General features: G+C 33.0%; 1 long non-coding RNA gene across 1 annotated transcript; it reads left to right on the top strand.

Moving 5' to 3' along the window:
* The first annotated feature begins 206 nt into the window (after positions 1-206).
* Positions 207-5,347, top strand: LOC134257545 (uncharacterized). Its single transcript, XR_009989941.1, has 3 exons — positions 207-261; positions 373-426; positions 5,317-5,347. It is a non-coding gene; the product is annotated as an uncharacterized LOC134257545 (long non-coding RNA).
* The last annotated feature ends 653 nt before the right edge of the window (positions 5,348-6,000 follow it).

Genomic DNA, 6,000 nt, shown 5'->3' with positions numbered 1-6,000 from the left:
GAACATAAAATCAAAATTGTTGCATGAAAAGATTTCAATTTCAAGCTTAAACTTTTTACTTCAAATACTTATTTTTCAAAGTTATTCTTCTTACCTGATGATCGGGTATCCTTCAAATGATTCACATGGTTAAACTTGCCACAAGGTCTGTATATTCCTAATTTGTCGATGTGCTTAAACACTATTAATTCATTTTTTGTATTTTAGAAAACATAGAGAGTCATATCAAGAAATCGGAAAGTAAGATTAGAGACCTCGAAGGTGAGTAATTTTTGTGTGTTATTAGTAAGAGAAATTATTGAAAACATTGAGAAAAATAAAACCGATAACATGAAATATCCTTTTGTGACAAAAGACTTAATTTCAATTCAGAAAACATAGCAAATTATCGTGAAGAAACATTGAAGAAGATAAGTCATCTTGAAGGTTAGTTAAAAATAATTGTAAATGGTAATACTTTTAAATTTACTATAAAATTTATTTAAAAGTCTTAAAAATGAATGAAGATATACAAAAACTAAATGATATAAAGTACATTATATTATTTTGAGGTATACATGTATTTACAAAGCAGATATTTACAGTTGTTATGTACCTTACCCCTGGCGTCATCTTTTGATAAATATTTGAGGAGTGATTGATTGATTGCATGTTGCTTAAAGTCCTGTTAGAAAAAAATTCACTCATAAAGAGATGTCACAATATACTGTGATTGGTTTCAAATTTTATATTCATGGGGAATGACTACAAATTTATACCTTAACCTAGTGCCAAGTACAATCAGAAGTGAAGGGAATTTATCGTGCTAACGCATATGTAGTGACAAGAAAGGGGAGGGGGCAAGGTTTTTCAAGGCCGGGTCCAAAGGAATCGCAACTTTCACTTCGAGGTACTGAGTGCTTGGTGAGTGTTCAGTTGCTATATGTACCTATTTTTCTTTAGGAAATTAGGTTAGTCTCGGCAAACAACCCTCCGATTAAAGAGCAAACGTTCTATCAAATTAGCTGCAATAATGTAGCACTCTCCTTTTTTTGGCTCCTAAGGATCTCCATAATGGTGCAAATGTCTGCTCAAATTATCAGTAAATGGCTATTTTATTAACATCTAAAACTGTAGTTATACAAGACATAGATCGACCCCAAAAAATTCATAATGATCCATATTTATCAGTAATTTTTCGTGAATGTCAGCATTACAAAATGCTCTTATTCGCCATGTTTACTGACCTTAATTGATGTTTTTGAGACAGCCAATGAGAACCTAAGATCCTCAGGAATTCTTTTAATTTTAGCATAAATATTGCTGTTGCGTAACAATAACGCTTGAAATTGTTTTATTTATTGATGTTTTTGTGACGCCATTCAGAATAATTATTTATGAACACTGACATTAGCTTTATTGAGTAGTTCTAAAATTCAAGCCAACGGTTCAGTGCATAACCTGTGAATTGTAATGGCCTCTGAGTAGAGCGACTGGTAAACAAGCAGATTAATTTTACAAGTTTTCGCGTTTAATGGGTTTTGATGTTGACAGTGAAAAAAAATGTCTTTTAAGAAGAAAGTTGAATGTAAAATCAACTCAGATACTGTAGATTCCTAATTATACGCGAGGAATTAATTCCCGCGTAATTTCGCGAGAAGCGTCACTCGCGAAATAATATTTCTCGCTTTTATTTTTATGGTGCTGAAATCGATGTAAATTCTGTTGATCAACCGTCCATTCGCGAATTATAATTCTCTTGATTTGACGTGAAAACCCAGTTCGCGATACAAAGTACTCCCGAAAAATTAGGAATCTACAGTATTTTAAGGACCGATATTGAAAATGTTACCTAAGCACGATTTTGATATGTATTTCTTCTTTTAAAAAATGTAACAAAGCAACTAAATACCTGTAGAAAACATGCTTGTATAAAAATAGAATTGTTAAGCTGAATGTAGGGAATGAGGATAGTGCAAGGGCATATGGCTGTTTTTCAAGAAAAAGATGTGCTTGTGAAACACTATGCATCCGTCGACAACAAAGTTCGAAAAAGCTATTTTAGCATGAAGGTTACAGCCAAGGTCACAACGTCATTGACCTTGGCGTCTTTTGAAAGTTTTTAATCAGTGAAGTATGCATATCAAATAAAAATTCTTTTTCTCCTTTTGCTCAAAAGTTATAGCGAAATTGCGAAAAATAAATTTCTAACATATTGACCAAGGTCAAGGTCAAAAGGTCATCGTCGTTGGTGTCACTTGAATGTGCTTAATTAGTTAAGTAAGCATTCCAAACATGAACTCTCTATCTCGAACGGTTCAAAAGTTATGGGGTCACGGTAGCCTAGTGGTAGAGCGTTCGCTTCGTGATCGAGAGGCCCGGGTTCGATTCTCGTTCCCGGCGCCGTGTCATACCTAAGACCTAAACAAAGGTAGTGACTGTTCCTTCGCCAAGCGCTCTGCACTAGAAGTGAAAGTCACAGACTTTCGGATATGACCTTAAAAACGTAAGTCCCGTGTCACAGTAGGCGCTGGCACGATAAAGAACCCTCACTGCTCAATGGCCCTGAGTGCCGAGTATAGGTCTAAATTTGAAGCCCTTCACCGGCATACGGTGACGTCTCCATATAAGTTAAAAATTCTCAAGAGGGACGTTAAACAATATACAATCAATCAATCAATCAATCAAAAGTTATAGAGAAGGTTAAAGTTGACATCAGACAGACACACAGATAAACAGACAAACAGACAGACAGACAAAACAATATATGCTCCATATAAATTTGGTTGCATATAAAAATTTGTACACAATAAAAGGTATTTATTTCCTCTACCCCAAAAGTGCTGGGAGATAGTCTGTGCTGTTTGCAAAGTACTGAAAATTTTGCAGAAAATGTTTATAATAGCTAAAAATTTACTCTTCGCTTAAATTCTGTTATAAATAAAAATAATGTTATGCAGACTACTATCAGCTCCCAGCACTTTTCAAAATATACGATATATAAGTAATAAATATTCCAAATTTCAGCTCAAACAAATAGTCTACGCCCTTTAACTTTTGCTGTGAATCTCGAATACGCTTATCGTTTTAACGCTATTCTCTACATTCCTTGTCATCGTGCAGACCTAATGCTACTCGATAATTTCATATTCTATACAAATTGTATTGAATAAAATTTGTTCTTTTAATTTTATCGATAAGGTAAATAAACGCGATGATTTCACATTTATTTAAGCATTCTTGTAATTATTAAACCAGTGAATCTAGTACTCTGTATTACCTGTGCTGCCTCATGTCAAGGCTGATGACGTCATATTTGACGAAAGACTTTCTTTTATTACTCGACTGTATTGCTAACAAGTATTGCAATTTTACAAGATCTTATAAATGATTGAGAAGATAAATCAATTCAAGTTTTTTTTTATGCATCATCATGTCGCTAATTAATATTTGCGTCTTGTTAAATTTTCATGACACCACAATTAAACTTCAAATACGGTGTAGCAGGAATGTGAACTCTGACCTTCCTTAACATTTTGCTCGCATGCAGTAATCCGTATTAAAAAAAAATATTTGCACCGTTACAAAGCTGTTTTGGAATTGTCGCCCTCTCCAGAAAACACCAAATTAAAAGAATGGAGAGGGTCACCATCACTTTGTTTACATGACTTTTTATTTTGCTTATAAACCCCTTTTTGACGTTATGAAAGATAAGGAACAGTATACAAGATCAGAAGTCCATAAAATCAGAACACTGGTAAAGTAGTGATAGTTTGTCGTTAAGGAGTTAAAATGATGCTTACTTTAACAGGATTTAGGATTCAAATCTTACACAGAAGCCTTTACAGGGTGCAGAAGTAGACAGTATCCCGAATTTCTTCAATTCTGGTAGAAATTCATCATATTTGAAATACTTTTCTCTTATGAATAAAGAGCACAAGCCTGCCTAAACTGTGCTGTAAAATCACTGAAAATTTGCATATAAATGAGTAAATTCAAAAATTGACCTATTTTCGACCTCTATGTATTTCAAAACAAAAAGAACCAATAATCATTTTGTGACAGGGATGACAGCAGGCTTCTACTGATAAACTTTTACATCTGAAAGACACCAAAAAACAAGGGTCACCAAGGATACATACTCTTACGCGTTGCTGATAAGACTTTACTACAAACAGTACGCAAATACAAAATTTAAAGAAGTTATTCCCTTATTTAAAAAAAATCAATAAAAGTAGGTTAAAGTGTCATAAATAAATAAGATTAGATAAAAAAAAAACCTCTTAAATAATCCAAATATGTTGGAATTGTGACCAAGAATAGAATTGGATAATTGTAGTTGAAGGTACACAAGATATCTAATATTTGTACCTTTCATTGTATACAGGATGGGAAAATATTTTAATATAACACTGAAGAAATACCTTACTACTTTAACTTGTTTGCCTAGTAAATCGTTCATTGGGTTTTATAGTAATCACTCTGCTGACTAGATAGTGAGTAGTAGGTGTAGCATGGAGCAGGAGTTTCATAGATACCTACTTACCTAGTGAAAGTTAGCATAAATCCTAGATTTACTGATCAGATCTAGTAAATCTATTCAATACCTAGTAAAACTACGTTTAAGGTAGTAATTGTATGGACAGTGAATCTACCAATTATTTTCGTTATCTCCACTAGTTATCTTTTTCAGTGTAACAGACTTGCCTGTAACTTGTCATGGTACTTATGTGAAATATGTAGAGATGATGAATAATATTCAAGCTCAAAAGTCCATTAAACAATACAAAATTGTGACACAGCAAACAAAAACCTCAGAAGTGGTATCAAGTGCCATGGAGGAATGTGCATTCCCTGCCGATCGGTCACACTCACCGTATGCTTCTTATCATGATCGGGTAATAATACAAAATTCCCTCGACAAATCAGAGTGCAATTAATAATTAAACAATTATAGTATGAAAAACGTCAGTTAGCATTTGACTCAATGATAAATTGTATCAGCTGATAAGGTTGTTATATCGACAATAGAACGTTTGAAATTATGACTTTAAACGAGGCTTTTCATATTCTTGTTTTATCAATTTGTTGTTGATAACCTACCTCATTTTAGAAATTGTACATACATGAACGTAGAGTAAGTTCTTGCGTACCGACTCAACTAAAAGATATAAATTCCGCATGCAAGTGATAAAGCAAGAAACTTTGTAAGCAAATATTCTATTCTTTGAATTATTCAACATAATTACAAATCCGCATTTTGAAATACGTATGTAAATTTCATTCTTTATTTGGTTATTTGAATTGATGATTATCCAAATTCTTGCTGTTTTACAGCACTACATTTGACAGAAACGTTTTGTATTGAGCACTCTAAAGAAGATAATGGTAAGAAATAGAATATTGATTTTAAAAGAAACCACACAAAGCTATAGATTTCATTATTTGCAAATTTATTCAAGTTTACAATTTAAAGAGCATTATGCTGTACTGTGGAAAAAGGGGAAATGTCTTGGAAGAGGTGCACATGGTGAAGTTTACCTTTGTTCTAATGAGACCTTCGGATACAGGGCAGTGAAAATTGTCAAAATAACCGAAATAGATGACAAAACTTCTGAGGTATGTTCTTACTTTATAAAAGTACAGTTCCTTTATCTTGGTTTCGATTTGATAGGACAATTTATCCAAATATATGAACATTTATGATAAGTCGTACGCCTTGATTTTATATCCTTTTTGATAGAAAGCAGGAAATATAGATGCAAATAAAAGTTTTGAATACATAAACAATTGATAAGTTTTATTCTCAAATGTATGTTCTGTCCATTTATCTGAAATATTAATTATTTAAAGAGACAAAATTCAAATCACACGTAGGGTTTTCCCCTAGATATTCAGATCCTTATAAAATGATGCAAAAAAGTTAAATTGTGAATATTTTACAGCTACAGACTGAGTTGGAGGGCAGCAAGTGTTTTGTCGTACCTAATTATAACCGTTAGGGTGATGCAGTTAGCCCGA

The sequence above is a fragment of the Saccostrea cucullata genome, unplaced genomic scaffold (genome assembly GCF_032062105.1).
Source record: "Saccostrea cucullata isolate Sc308-1 unplaced genomic scaffold, CSIRO_AGI_Scuc_v1 ctg1268, whole genome shotgun sequence".
NCBI classification, from domain to species: domain Eukaryota; kingdom Metazoa; phylum Mollusca; class Bivalvia; order Ostreida; family Ostreidae; genus Saccostrea; species Saccostrea cuccullata.
The sequence above is the reverse complement of the archived record's forward strand: the minus strand, read 5'-3'. Positions and strand labels throughout refer to the sequence as shown.